The sequence below is a fragment of the Pygocentrus nattereri genome, chromosome 15 (genome assembly GCF_015220715.1).
Source record: "Pygocentrus nattereri isolate fPygNat1 chromosome 15, fPygNat1.pri, whole genome shotgun sequence".
Classification (NCBI taxonomy): Eukaryota; Metazoa; Chordata; class Actinopteri; order Characiformes; family Serrasalmidae; genus Pygocentrus; species Pygocentrus nattereri.
The window spans coordinates 26,322,018-26,337,623 of NC_051225.1; positions in this window are offsets into that span (position 1 = coordinate 26,322,018).

The following is a 15,606-nucleotide window of genomic DNA, read 5'->3' on the forward strand; positions in this document are numbered from 1 at the left end:
TTCTGATAAATAAGTGTTTTCTCCTTTTTCCCTGGTGCTGAAAAATAAATAACTTCACTGTTCTGACTCAAAAGTAAAGAAATGACGGGTGGGCTCTGACTTTTGGTGCAGTACAAATGGATGTGTGTCATCCACACCCTGAAAGTTAGCATACATACACACAACTACACTGTATCTCCAGTTGTTGCTCACTCTGACTGCACACAGCAGGTGTAGGGTGGATCTCTCTCTCTCTCTCTCTCTCTCTCTCTCTCTCTCTCTCTCTCTCTCGTTCTCTCTCTCTCTCTCTGGAGAACAGCTCTGCTATTGTTGTGTCTGTGCGTTTGTGCTGTGATGAGAATGGAAACGTGTATGGCGCTGTTTGCTGCTGAGTGGAATGTGGAGAGCACAGCTGCACAACAGCATTTGCAACAATGCCAGCTAATTCCTCATGTGTTTCTCTCAGGCTATAAAACTCTGCAGCCTTATAAGGCTCTTTCAAGGATCACTTACAAGGATCAATGGATCTATAGGTTTGAGATTTGTCTGAGGAACTGGAGCACAGTGGTAGCGAAGAGTTCCTGGGCCAAACCCTGGGAGGCCAACATGAGATGCTGATGTACTGAAGGTCAAGTGTCTTTCCATGAGCAGGGCGTCACCCAAAGCTGCTTAAAGTGAAGTTTTCAATGAAATTTGCAGTTTTCCTTCCCTACCCCAAATGTAGTTGGTCAGCCAGGACGTGTCTGAAGTTTACTTCATTAGTTTTGCACTGGAGCCAAGAGGCTAATGTAGCTAACAGGTAATAGAGCTTATGCTCATCTGTAAGCGCGGTGTGAGTTGCATACCTAAATCATAATGCACTTGCCTTAAATTGCATCGAGTTGTTATGTGACTTCTGGGGCTACGTTCACACAGCAGGCAAAAGTGGCCTAAATCTCAGTTTCACCTTTGCCAGCATCACACTAGCTATCAAGAAGTTACAATGGCTGACAGCTTGGCTTATCATCTAGAATACATTAAAGGACACATTATTCGGGCACTGCCACTTCCTTGGCTCGTGCCCTTGGTTTCTTTACACTTTACTTTTAGACTTCTAACTTTCCTTTGTCACTACAGACACAATCTCCTATGGCAGCATACGGCCATTTCTTGAAAATCTCTTCGAACACTGAGTGGTTGTGATAAGTGCCTTCTAATTTTGTTTGTACAGAAACATCCCCCCAGATGTTTATGAGGTCTGTTACTCCACACTCAAGGTACGCAAGGTACGACCCTGTCACTGGGGTCTCAAGGGTCCATCTCAGTAACTTTAGTCAGGGAATGTAACTGTACCAGAATCCACTGAAATTATATTTTCTAAGTTTAAGTTGATCTACCTTGATGAATGAATAATGTACCTGCATGGTACCTTTATTTTTAACAGTGCACTATCCCACCACTGAAGTCCTAACTCACTGTTGGAGTCCATCTTTCCTTCTCAGCAGTGCGAATGTCCAGTTAGACTGGCATAAGTCACATGAATTCCGATCTGGCTGTTCAGACTGAGTTGTACTGCTGCATATCAGATTTCAGGATCACACATCAAAGTATCTGAACATGTCAGTTTTAGTGCATTTTTGCTGTTCAAACTGTCACACAGATAACACATCTCTCACATTTGAGGAAAAAGATCAGATTTGGTCCACTTTTAAAAGACTTGCTTATGTAGCTTCTTCTGACACTGTATGTCATATGTATATGTATAGCTGATAGTAGCTAAAACATTAGGCAGCATTTTGCCCTTTGTTTTCATAGATTACAATGTCAGAAATCACACACACACACATGTTTTCAAGACTACTTAATAGCTTGACATGGTTTGAGGCAAATATTCAATGATTGAACTCCTTAAAATCTCAGGCTTAAAATCTAACGCTTATTATTCAGTAACTACAAGGACTTCAGTGCAAACTGGCTGAGCTATTCTTGGGTTATAGAAGTGTGTAATAAAACTTTGGTGCTCTGGTCATTTAAGGGGTTAATCACGATTTACTTTTTAGAGACAGAAATGCATGTAAGCCAAGACATGAAGTTGAGTCTCCGGTGTTTGAGTGTGAGATGATAAAGAGATACAGTACTTTGCTAGGCACATTAGGAAAATGTGAATAAAAAAGCTGTTTATCCAGACAGTGAGTTTCTATTTGCTAAGAGGAAAAATAACAACAAATCATATTAATAAATTATATATATATATATATATATATATATATATATATATATATATATATATATATATATATATATATAATGTATAATGTGTAGTTATCATCCAATACCTGTTTTGTGTAATTAATAATTTATTGTGTTAAATCAAATGTTAAATCAATTGACTGTGCCTTGGTACATTAAGGAGATACCCGGAACCAAACTGTTCGTTAAACTAGCTCACAAGATATCAACTACTATTTTGAAAGCAAACAAATTCTTGCTCATTTTCTTACTGTATGTGAAAATAGTGATTGAAAGGGGTTATGTCACCCACCTCCAGATACAATAAGTATTTGAACTAACTGAAGCCTGATTGGTTGCCAGTGAAGTAATTGTCAGAACTGATGGCTTCTAGAAGTTTCTAATTTAATGCTGAAATTATGTGAATCTAACTATGACCTTCGGCAGAATCAAATGTCAAGTGGAAACAGGGCCCAGACTAAAATTTGGAACTTGAAACTCTTGGCTCTTAAAATTGCACTGTTCAGTCAGAATACACATGAAAATATTCAAATTTGATCAATAAAATTCATTATTACCAGCTACTTAAGCATAAATTAATTTCACAAAACATTAATGGCACATGCTGTAAATGAATAATTCCTGATAATTCATGTACAGCATATCCCAGAATAGTCAATAATTCATTCATAATGATTCCTTAACCATACAAATCATATCTAAATAATATCTGAATAAAATCTACCTCTAGCTCACATTTCTGACAGGCAGACATGAGTGGAATTGGTTATTTGAATCTTGAATAGAAATTTTTACCTGGTACTTTGCTAAAAATTGCTTGTGAAGGCTTGCTGTGTTTTTCTAAAGGTGGAAAAGGCAAGGGTCTTTGTTTTTCTTGGTTGGGAGCACTTCTTTGGGTTGTGCGTCTTCAAGTCAGTGTTGTATTTGGGTCAGTAAGCTCTGCTAACTAGCTACTTACACATGATATGTGAAGGCAGAAAATTTCATTACTGCTGCTGGACCACTGTAGCAAAACCTTCCCTCAAAGCTAAACTAGCTTCTACCAAAAGCATGGTTACCGTAGTGACTCTAACTTCTAGCCTTCTCTCCATTACTGTCACTGAAGGTCCACCTTTACTTTGATCTAATATAACTGAAAAGACTCATTACATTGGATACTTGATTATTTTAACTTGAACATTTTCCAGCTCAGGATGCCTGGAGCACTCTTCATAAAGCTATGCAGGGTACATAAAATATGGGGAGCCCTGTGTGCTAAAAACAATGAGCAAAAGCATCTTTCCCATTGAAAACAGTAGAAAAGGGTGCCTTGGTCCTCCAAAACCAAGTACAGCATGAAACCCCCAGATGCATTGTCCAGTCATCATGAACATTAGCTATGTTCTTTAGCTAAATGTTTTTACCTACTACATTGTTATCATACTAGTTATGCATAGTTAGCGTATTTTAATCTATTAGGCCATCATAACCATTAAATCTATTCATGTTACATGCGCTTCATAGTAAATGCTCATATCTCTGGAAGTCCAGAATGTACAGGTCAGAGGCATCAAAGTCTTACCATTGCCCTTTGCAGAGACGATGGACAGAAGAAAAAGGGCAAACACATGAACAAACACTCGGGAGAGGTCGACCAAACTGAAGCAGATGTGACAGAAACGAGATGAGAGGAAAAACTCATGAGCTCTTGCACCTGTTATTATTTAACAAACAACAGAAGTGCAAAAATGAAGGCAAACAGAGTGCATGAGTGACATCATGGCTCTGTAATTGGTATGTGAAGGTGGGGGTGTAATGGTGTAGCCTGTTGAGGGGTTTGGTAGCTTGTTGAGGTTGAGGGCAGGAAACTGGATGATGGAATCTGAAACCTGAGAAGCATAGCAGCTGTGTTGGAAAGACTGGGCCAGACGGCACTGGGGCTGTGAGAGAGGGTTTTGGCCTTGTGTCCTGCTCCTCTTGCCGTTCGTCGATGGGGAAAGTTGAGTGATGTTAAATCATTGTGTCCTTGGGGCTAACTTTTGACTAGCATTCATCAAAAGATGGACATGATTTCATTCCTAGAGGACTTTTCTACATTAGCAGCTTTTCATAGCTTTGCTCTTTCTCACTTCCCTCAAATTCTGCTGGTGACTGCATTGCAAAACTTTCAGAATGGTGCATAGGAATTGGCTGACCGCACTTGTGGTTTGGTCATATGCAGTGGCGAACCATGACTATCAGAGCTAGGCTTTCATTTTGCGGCATTAATGTCAAAACCCCGTTAAAAAAACAGAGAGAGAACTCTATGACAATAGCAATTTCTGGTAGCTCCTCTATGGTATTTGAAGTAGTATGTTAGCATTAAGCTAATGGTGGTGCACATAACTGTTTTTGATGTTGTAACTTGACCACTGCCATTTGAAGCTGGAAAAAGACATAAAATGTTTTATTTGAAGCTTGTAACAGCCAATAACCATGACTTTTTCAGTCCTGACATGAGCTACCATTGTTTTTCATTTCTAACAACTTACTGAAACCTTAGACTACCTCCCACATTTACAGTCAGTGGCATATCTAGTACTTGTGGAAGGTCTAGAGTAATGTTTTCTCTTGCAAACCTGATCCCAACCATTGGAGATCAAGATACAATTAGATAATTTCACAGTCACTTACTATTTATGTTAATAGTTCATCTGTATAACAGTAAAACCTTCTGTCTAGCTCCCAAAGTTCTATTCAATGTGAAAGCTCCCTGGGCTGTATCTACCTAGATACTACCTAGATAATTCTCTGAAGGTCTAGAAGGCCCTGAGTGGTACATTCTGGTAATACATATATAATAATAATCCATATACTCAGTAGTTAAAGTTCATTGAAAAATGTATACATTTTGACATATACATTTCCCCACCTCACACTAAATGTATTCGATGAGCAAATACATATCAGTTAGATGTATGTTTGGTTGGCTAGACTAAAGACCTCCCATATTTGCTTACTTACCCATATTTACTTACTTAAGACATGACAGTGGAATCAACTAGTGATGTTTTCATTTAAAGCGGTGGGAAACAATTTTATTTTCAAGTCCATTTCACTTTGAAAGGGAAAGCATCAGCAGCTCTATGCCAGGATTCTTTACTGAAGGAGCCACTGTAAAGCTACTACATACTACAAGGTAAAACAGCTACTAATGTCTGGATTCTAATCAAACATGGAATGGCTTTAGATGTTTGATATGTTTAGATGTTTAATATAAAATGGCCTTGTCTTCAGCAGAGTTTATTTAATGTCCCGAAATAAAGGCCTGGTTTGCCACACTTTCCTTAAAGTAGACTCAAATATACTTGCTTATGTTGTTTCTGACACTGTATGAAATGTAATCATTTGTAAAATTAGACATTTGTATGTTGCATTGCTAAAAGCAAACTTTTTACTTTATACTTTGAATAAAGTGGCTGAGTAGAGTGTGAGTGCAGGCAGCACTGAGAGCTACGATTAGAATGCAGAAACACAAACATGGAGTCATCTGGTGGGTACATAAGTCACATAATCAGCCGTGGAGCCTAATGCCCAGAGGGCCATGCAGAGCCGTGCAGCCTCCATCAGCCTGTCAGTGGTGTCTGGGCCTTTTGAAGCACTAATCATTAGAGTATGGGCCAATGTGCCGCCAACCACGCCAAATCTATTTGCGCATCTTTTATCTGCTCTGTTTTAAGTCTCTGAACTGGGAGGTCTTTTGAAATGCACAACACCCTTATGCTGTTGCATTTGTCTACAGGGTCCTCAATAACTAGACAACTGCATACCTCACATAGTAGTTCCAGTGTTGTCATTTAACACTTTGGGACCCACTTTTAATCCATTCTTCTTTAATATTATGATGTTACAGTGTGGTCACGTTCATTTTGATATGTAAAGACCATGATTTAAGAGAAATCACACAAAGTAATGAACAGCCTAAACAAAGTAAAACATTCACTAAATCACATGTATAAACAATTTAAACGATAGCAGTAAAACAATCTAATTAAGTCATTGTAAAGATTTGCAAAGCAAGTGGAATGACTCGGTTCCTATGTTGAGACATCTATTTGGGTAAAGGTTCTATGATGCTGCAAAGTTTTATGGTTCTACATTAATAAGAAATAAACACAGAACAATAAGCTGACTTTTTAAAGCCAACCGATTAAACCAATGATAAGCATTTTAGTCATGTGAATTCAACTCTTAATGGGTTTGCACACTCGATGCAGGACATACAAGTTGGTCATAACCGTAACTATGGTCATGTATTTGAGTGGAGAGTCTACTGTGTAGGCTATATTTGCAAATTTGTTGTTTTCTGAATTTTTCTCTGCAATTTTCCTGTTTTCTGTGTAGCAAAAAATAATAATAATAATCAAACTGGAGTTTAAGGAGTTAAAATCAACTGCAGCTCCACAGCAGGCTAAAGAGAGCATGAAGGACTCCTCAAAGGAGGACATCTGCCAAGCATCCTTTCTTAGATAGATAGATAGATAGATAGATAGATAGATAGATAGATAGACAGAGAACAGATATAAAGAAAGAGGCTAAGATAAAGCGAGAGACAGATATAGAGAGAGAGTGACAAAGAGCGATAAAAAAAGAGAAAAAGCGACCATCCATCTTCTAGTCTTTTTAAGTCAAGGAGAAAATGTGGCAAAGCTCCGGGTAGGGGGAAAAAGGGGAGGGGGGTGCGGGTGTTGTGGGTGGGGGGTGGGTGGGGGGTGTTGAGTGCTCCGCAGAGGATCCTTTGTGCCAAAATCACAACCAGATGTTGTGAAAGCGTCCAAACAGGAACGAGTGCATGTCTGCAATTTTCAGCAATTTGTCAGATTTTAGGGTTCACCCCTGATACCACCTGATAGACGTATAAAATCCTCCCCGCACCCGCACAGTAATTTGAAACACGCGGGCAAACCCTCAACCAAAGCTCTTCAGTGGCATGGTCCCGGGACCTAAGAGACAAGACAGGAACTAAGTGAACGTCAATTAGCTGGCGTCATAGTCTAAATACAGCTCTGTTTTTCTTATTAAATTATTATTATCTGTATATAGTGTGTATAGGTGTATATAGCCTATATATGCTCTGTATATAGTGTGTATAAGTGTATGTTGCCTATATATGATCTGTATGTCGTGTTTAAGTGTATGTAGCCTGTGTATTAACTCCGTACAGTGTGTATAAGGGGATATGGCCTGTACATTATCTGAATATAGTGTGTATAGGTGTCTATTGGCTGTATATTATCTGTATACAGTGTGTATAGGTGTATATAGCCTGTATACTATCTGTATATAGTGTGCATAGGTGTATATAGCCTGTATATGATCTGTATATATTGTGTATAAGTGTATGTAGTCTGTATATTATCTGTATATAGTGTGCATAGGTGTATGTAGCCTGTATATGTTCAGTATATATTGTGTTTAAGTGTATGTAGCCTGTATATAATCTGTATATATTGTGTATAAGTTTATGTATCCTGTGTATTATTTGTATATAAAGTGTATGTGTATGTAGCCTGTATACGATCTGTATATAGTGTCTATAAGAGTATGTAGCCTGTATATGATCTGTATATAGTGTCTATAAGAGTATGTAGCCTGTATACGATCTGTATATAGTGTCTATAAGAGTATGTAGCCTGTATATGATCTGTATATAGTGTCTATAAGAGTATGTAGCCTGTATACGATCTGTATATAGTGTCTATAAGAGTATGTAGCCTGTATATGATCTGTATATAGTGTTTATAGCTGTATTTTGTGAAATATAAAATATATGCATATTTTATTGTTGTTCTTGTCTTTATCTGAGAGAAACATATATGTAGTTTTCCAGTACACTTGCTTGCTTTGCATAAAGGATAATAAAGACATCTTGAATATGGAATCTTGTAGCCAAGGCTGCATAATGTAAAACAGAGTCAAAAATTTCATTAGTGATTTTCGCTGCTCCAGCCTCTTCTAAGCCGAGACGTAAGAAAAATGCTGAAAGTTCACACACTCTAAATCCATACACATCACATGGCCTGCACGCATATGTGAAAAATACAAAGAAGCACAAACCAAAGCAAACACAGGGATAAATAAATAAGACAGCATGGTCCACTTAATCCCTCCAGCAACACCTCATAAATTCTTCTTGAATTTTTCGCCCAAGGACGGTTTTGCATATGCACTTTCTCCTTTCCACTCTTTACATTTTCATTTCACTTTCATATTTTGGATTAACATGTAAGCACTCCAGTCCTCATAAATCAGCATCTTTTTAGTGCCACAAGGGAAAAAACGTGTGTTAAGTTGCCAGTCGCTTACAACTTGCTTCAAAGCATTTAGAACATTAAAAGAAACTTAAAGTCTTTAAGGTGTCTTTGCCTTATGGCTTTGCAGTGTTTTTGCTTTCTTTACTTTTCTCTACAGTTTTGAGTCCACTGGAGTGGAGAAGGCAGAACATAGTTTATTAAAGGTGAAGCTTTATTAATATTGAAAGTTGGTCTTTAGTCTTGTTTTGAACTCATCTTCTCCAGCTCCAGCTATTTGGACTCTCTTATCAGTGGAAAGCTTCATACCTTCATTCCAAAACTTTGCTAAAACCTCATCTGAGTCATGGTGAAACTCAAAGACCAATGAAGGTTTGATGCTAAAATGGGTGAAATGCCATGGAAGAACCACTTTTGGTTCCCTTACAAACATTTCAGTTCTTTAAAAACACATTTTCTAGAAGAGATGTGACTCTGCAAAGAAGTTTTGAAGTTTAAAGAACATTAACATAATCTCTAACTGTTCTCAATTAAAGATTTTTCCTAGAACCCATATGTCAGTTTTTTAAGCATGTAGAAATAGAACATAAAACCATAGAGCCATTCATCCAAGGGATGAATCATTTAGGAACCTATTGTTTTTAAGAGTGTGGAATCATTTATTCAAGCCAAGATCCTTTTAGGAACTTTTATTGTGAAGAGTGTAGAACTGTTTGTCAAAACTGAGAACCATTAAGGAACCTTTATTTTTGAGAGTGCAGAAACATCTGACCAAGTCAATTTAGGAACCTGTGGTTTTAGGGGTGTTTTGAATTTTAAGGAAAGCCAAGAGCTTTTTAAGCACCCTTAGTTTTATGATTGTAGAACATGTTCCTCCAAGCCAAGAACCTTTTGGGAAGCTTTCTTTTTGATGCTGCAGGCTCAAACGTCCAAGCCCAGAGCCGTTTAGGAACCCTTTATAGTAACACATTACAACATTATTGTGTAGTTAATAATTAACTAATCAGAAACTAAGCAAGAACAAATAAGTAGTTCTTCATTCATTCCTAAGTAAGTACTTTTAACTTTCAAGGCATACTAATCAACTACTCAGTAGGTGATAGTGAACGGTTGAATGATTGGTGTAGCTCATTTTTAACTAAACAATAACTACTGAATTACTTAGTAACTATGGTTTGTTAGAATAACTACTCATAAATGAATTATCGATTAAACATTAATAGCTCTCATGTGTTTGTTTTGATCACAAACCTGAAAAGGCTAATGCACATCTTCATATTTGACAGTGTGAACCAATCTGCACATCAGCCTACAAATGGGACATCTGCTAAAATACTACAGTGTTCACTAGACCAGTCTGCTGACCTCTCATCTTTAGAAAAGAAAACACCATTCTTTTTGCAGGAGCATCTGTGCCAGTGTTCTTCTGAACAGTAATTCTTCTTTAAAGTCCATTTGAGGGCAGGGTCAGTTGAAGAGAGGGCTCAAAGAAATATTTGACTGTGTATGTGTCTTGCCTTCAAATTAATTTGATTCTTAATATTACCAAGTAATTATGTAATTACTGTCTGTTAGACAATCAATGAGGTGTTGTTATTCTTCATTAGAAGCTAATGATGATCAGGAAAAATATTATAAAGTGAAAAACATGGTAACTCATAAATAATGAACTAGGAGTTAATGATGTTCTGGAACAGTATTATAAAGTGAAATACATGGTAACTCACTATTAATGAACTAGGAGCTAATGAGAATAAGGATTATAAAATCCCCTAAAGAAATTATGTACTGTAGTACAAAAAATATTAATAAAGAAATGTGGAAAAAAAAGTAAATTAGTTGTTCATTGTTGAGTCCTTTTTATTTGTGAACAGTCTAAATTTGAAAACATCCCTGAGTTAGCTAGCTAGCTAAAATGAAATTAAAATCTGTCATTACTACTGAAGGAGACACAGTTAGCTGACTTGCTAACTAATTTGAGCTAAGTAGGTTCAGTCTTCTTGTACAATGTCTGTTTTACTGTGTTGCTTCAGAATTATAAACACATTTTAGTGCTTTATTAAACCTAAAGCTGCTGCTTATTTTATGTTATGAGTGTATGCGAATAGGCAGTAAAACTCTGTGCCTCAGATATGAAAAAGAAAGATGTATAATTAATGTACTACACTGTGATCAGTCTCAGCTCTCAGATGTCCTCCTTCAGTAATAATGACATGTTTTGATTTCAAACATGATTTGTTTGAGTGTATTATTTTCAATGATATCGATAGCTAACTTCACAAATAAAAAGGACTCAATAAACAACTTATTTACTCTTACTTTTTACCAATTTCTTTATTGAGATTTTTTGGACTGCGGTACATCATTTCTTCAGGGGTTTTTATTTTTTAACATATATCACTTTATAATACTGGTCCTGATTTTCATTAACTCCTAGTTCATTAATGATGACTTACTATTTGTTTCACTTTATACTGTTCCAGATCATCATTAACTCCTAGTTCATTAATAATGAGTTGCCATGTATTTCACATTATAATACTGTTCCAGATCATCATTAACTCCTAATGAAGAACACAGTAACAACAGGTTCATTAATAATGAATTATCTTGTGTTTAACTTTGTATTGTTCCTGATCATCATTAACTCCTTGTTCATTAATAATGAGTTGCCATGTATTTCACATTATAATACTGTTCCAGATCATCATTAACTCCTAGTTCATTAATAATGAGTTGCCATGTATTTCACATTATAATACTGTTCCAGATCATCATTAACTCCTAGTTCATTAATAATGAGTTGCCATGTATTTCACATTATAATACTGTTCCAGATCATCATTAACTCCTAGTTCATTTATAGTGAGTTACCACGTGTTTCACTTTATAATACTGTTACAGATTATCATTAACTCCTAATGAAGAACACAGTAACAACAGGTTCATTAATAATGAATTATCTTGTGTTTAACTTTGTATTGTTCCTGATCATCATTAACTCCTTGTTCATTAATGAGTTATCTTGTGTTTAACTTTGTACTGTTCCTGATCATCATCAACTCCTAATGAAGAATAGCAACACCTCATTCATTATCTAACAGACAGTAATTACATAATCACTTGGTAATGTTTAGAACCAAGTGAATTTGAGGGCAGGAAACATACACAGTCAGATATTTCTGTGAACCCTCTCTTCAACTGACCCTGCCCTCAAGAGGACTTTAAACTACTGTTCAGAAGAAACACTGGCACACATGCTTCAGCAGAAAAGCATGATGTTTTCTTTTCTAAAGATGAGAGGTCAGCAGACTGGTCTAGTGAACACTGTAGTATTTTAGCAGTTGTCCCATTTGTAGGCTGATGTGCAGATTGGTTTACACTGCCAAATATGAAGATGTGCATTAGCCTTTTAAAGTTTGTGATCAAAACAAACACATGAGGGACATCAGTCAGTACAGTGTGGTGTGATGCCCCCAGCCTTCTCTGAGGATACCAGCTTCTCTGAATAGAAATGCCGGATGTAACCAATTATATTGCAGAGAATGCACACTGTGTAGTGTATTTCACTATTTCACTACTGTTAGAATTGTTGGAATACACTATCTCAGTAAACAGTTCACCAAGAACCTTGTAAGAATCAGCTATGCAATTAATGTTGAATTGATCAGTAATTTATGAGTAGTTATTCTAACAAACCATAGTTCCCAAGAAATTCTCTGTGAGAGTTATTGTTTAGTTAATAGTGAACTACACTAATCATTAGTTTATTATTACCTACTGAGTAGTTTACTAATGGTCCTTGAAAGTTAAGAGTAGTTATTTAAGTGTTAATGCAGCACAACTCATTAGTTTCTGCTTAGTTCCTGATAAGTTACTCATTACCTACGGAACAGTATTGTAAAGTGTTACCCCCATTATATTTAAGAGCACATGCCAACATGATCTTGCAGTAAATGTGAACATGTTTTCATTTAGACAGTAAAACCCAATAAAATGAGAGTTAGACTTGACCTGTGGAACTAAACCAGACTCAGTCATGCACTAAAGCTAAGATACAAATGATTCTCGGACTGGGCGAATGTCATAACATTTGGCAACCACTGAGTTATCTAAGTAGCCCACATAATTGCGCTTACACAACGATGCGGTCGCTACGAGCACATGACCCAAATGCTAAATGACAGGAATGTGGATGTTTCAATGCTGAAGATCTTACTCTCCTCACACCAGTGACATCTCTGTAAACCAGCATGTGATTTGATAAAGCTGGTCTAAATTTGGAAGACTGTCCACATACACCAGCCTTGCTCATGATCTCCACAAAACATAGGACAATTTCTGTACTTTCATACATATTACCACATATTAAATAAGTACACAGCATTTCTTCCATAAAACATCCACAAACTTTAATATGAAGGTATTTGTATTATGAAATTGTATTCTATATTATCTCTATCGTAACAAAACTTTATATCTCTGAAATAGTCACTTATTGTAGCTTACAGTAGTAAAAGGAAAATACATATAGAAGGAAGGATATATATTCATTCATTTATATTATATTAACTTCAAGTCAAGTAGTCCACCATCTGGACTCTGGGGTGGTCAGTCCTTTGTTCTGAGAACACCAGGAAGCTTCTTTGTTTGATTTTCTTGTCTATTGTTATTTTCTCAGTGAGGGCTTCTTGACAGCTACACATTCTTTCAAACCCATGAGTTGTCTTCTCACAGTAGATGGATGGACAGAAACAGCCGTTGATCTTTTAGATCTGAAGCAGCTTGATTTTCTACTCTCTCTCTCTCAAGGATGAAAGCTTTAAAGGGTCCATTTAATGGGAAACCAACTTTTCATCATTTTTTTGACATTAATTAAATTTGATGCAGTATGTAAACCCTGTTAATGGTTCAAAATTTTGATTCACTGCTCAGACCATACATGGTCCATATATGGAAACTAGGCACCCCAAAAAGCCTCCATATATATATATATATATATATATATATATATATATATATATATATATATATATATATATATAGTGCTATTTTCAGGGTAAAAGAGCAAAAGGATGTGTGCTGTGCTTCCTGGTTTTCCCATTGAAAGCCTGCGCTCAGTGCACTGCACCTACAATTCAGCAGGCCAGTAGGAATCTGTGTGGGTGTGAGAATGGGTGCAGGCAGCTTACGCTCATTTTCCACACTGCTGAGGTTAAGGGTGAGTATGTGTGTTGGTGCATGTGTATTTAGTTCTTTGTGGGGAAGAAATGTCTTTAGAATGATGAAAACATAAATATTTCATTGTTGTTGTGACATTTGGCTGCTTGTCACAAAGAAAAAGACTTTCTTTTGAAAAAGCAAGAGAAAACAAAACAGCAACAGCTGGTCTTTTGAATGCTGAGATGTTAAAGGGGCATTGGCTTAAAAGTGGAATTAGTTATTTGGTGTGTTGTATGTTTTTCCTGGCAACATCCCTCAGCCTCACTGTTTTCACAAAATTCACAATTTCATATTATTTTCATCAGTGTTCTCTCACTACAATACCCAGCATGCATCATACAAATGCTGCATACTACCGCTGAGAATCTCTGTGGTGTCAACCAATCCCGACTGCTGGTGTAGCCACTGATCTATACACACTATATACACAGTTCCAGAGAAAAGAAGCCACACTGAGGTAAAGTGTCTGGATAGACAGACATGTTAAGTGTAGCTTTTAGTATACTGTCATTCTCATCTGACGAGTCATTTCCACACTGTGGAGTACTTTATTTTAGATCAAAAGGTCTTGAATGTAGAAGAATGGCATCTTCACTTCCTACAAACTTCAGCTCCTATGCTGATAGTTTTTGAATAACTTAAAATTTCCACTCAGTTGCACAGAATTACTATTTCAGTATTTATCATTAGTATCATTAGTATTTCAACTATGAGTGTGGTTTTAGGCATCTCAACCTGCCTCATCTGTTAGAGCCCATTAGCAGTCAGTTTGAGTTCATGTATAAGTCGGACACAAGTACATGCAAAGAACATAGCATTTTATTTATTCACATTTATTGATTGACTGGTTGATTGATTTGGAATAGGCCATATTTCATAGCCAAACTCATATTTCCCCCTGTTCAAGTTAAAAAGGAAAGATGGTAGGCTTCAAATAGTTTTAATTGTTTTTTAAAGATGGCACTATATTTTGTTATTAAAACATAAAAAAATACAATTTTAAAAGGATGATAAGAATTTATATTTTATATATTAGTACTGTGGAAAATTTGCACTCCACCCACCATTTATTTAATTTCCAGACAAAACGGCCATTAAGTACAAGCTATTCATTTGTCAGCATCAGGAAAATGAAGTCTTTAGAAACCAGCCATTAGGGGTGTACATTGTGTACTTCTGGTGCCGGTCCCAAGCCCGGATAAATGGTGAGGGTTGCGTCAGGAAGGGCATCCGGCGTAAAACTTGTGCTAAACTATCATGCGGATCACAAATATGATTGCCATACCAGATCGGTCGTGACATGTTGGTGAAGGGAACAGAGGGGATGAAGAGGTGTTGGGTATGTATGGTGTGAAAGACAGAAATGCGGAAGGTCGCATGGTTGTAGATTTTGCAAAGAGAATGGAAATGGCTGTGGTGAACATGTATTTTCAGAAGAGGAAAGAGCACAGGGTGACATACAAGAGTGGAGGGAGGTGCACACAGGTGGATTATATCCTTAGCAGGAGATGCCACCTAAAGGAGATTGGAGATTGTAAAGTGGTACCATGGGAAAGTGTAGCAAGGCAAACTGTGTTGGGTGTTTCGTCTGGTCAGAGGAAAGAAGACAAGGAAAGTTGGTGGTGGAATGAAGAAGTCCAGGAGAGTATTTAGAAGAAGAAGGCAGCTAAGAAAAAGTGGGATAACCACCAATGAGTGAACAGAGAGTGTTGAGTAGATGGAAGGAGTACTTTGAAGAGCTAATGAATGAGGAAAATGAGAGAGAGAGGATCAGGAAGTGCAGAGAATTAGTAAGGTGGAAGTGAGGGCAGCTTTAAAAAGGATGAAGAATGGAAAGGCAGTTGGTCCAGATGACATACCTGTGGAGGTATGGAGATGTTTAGGAGAGAAGGCAGTGGACTTTTTA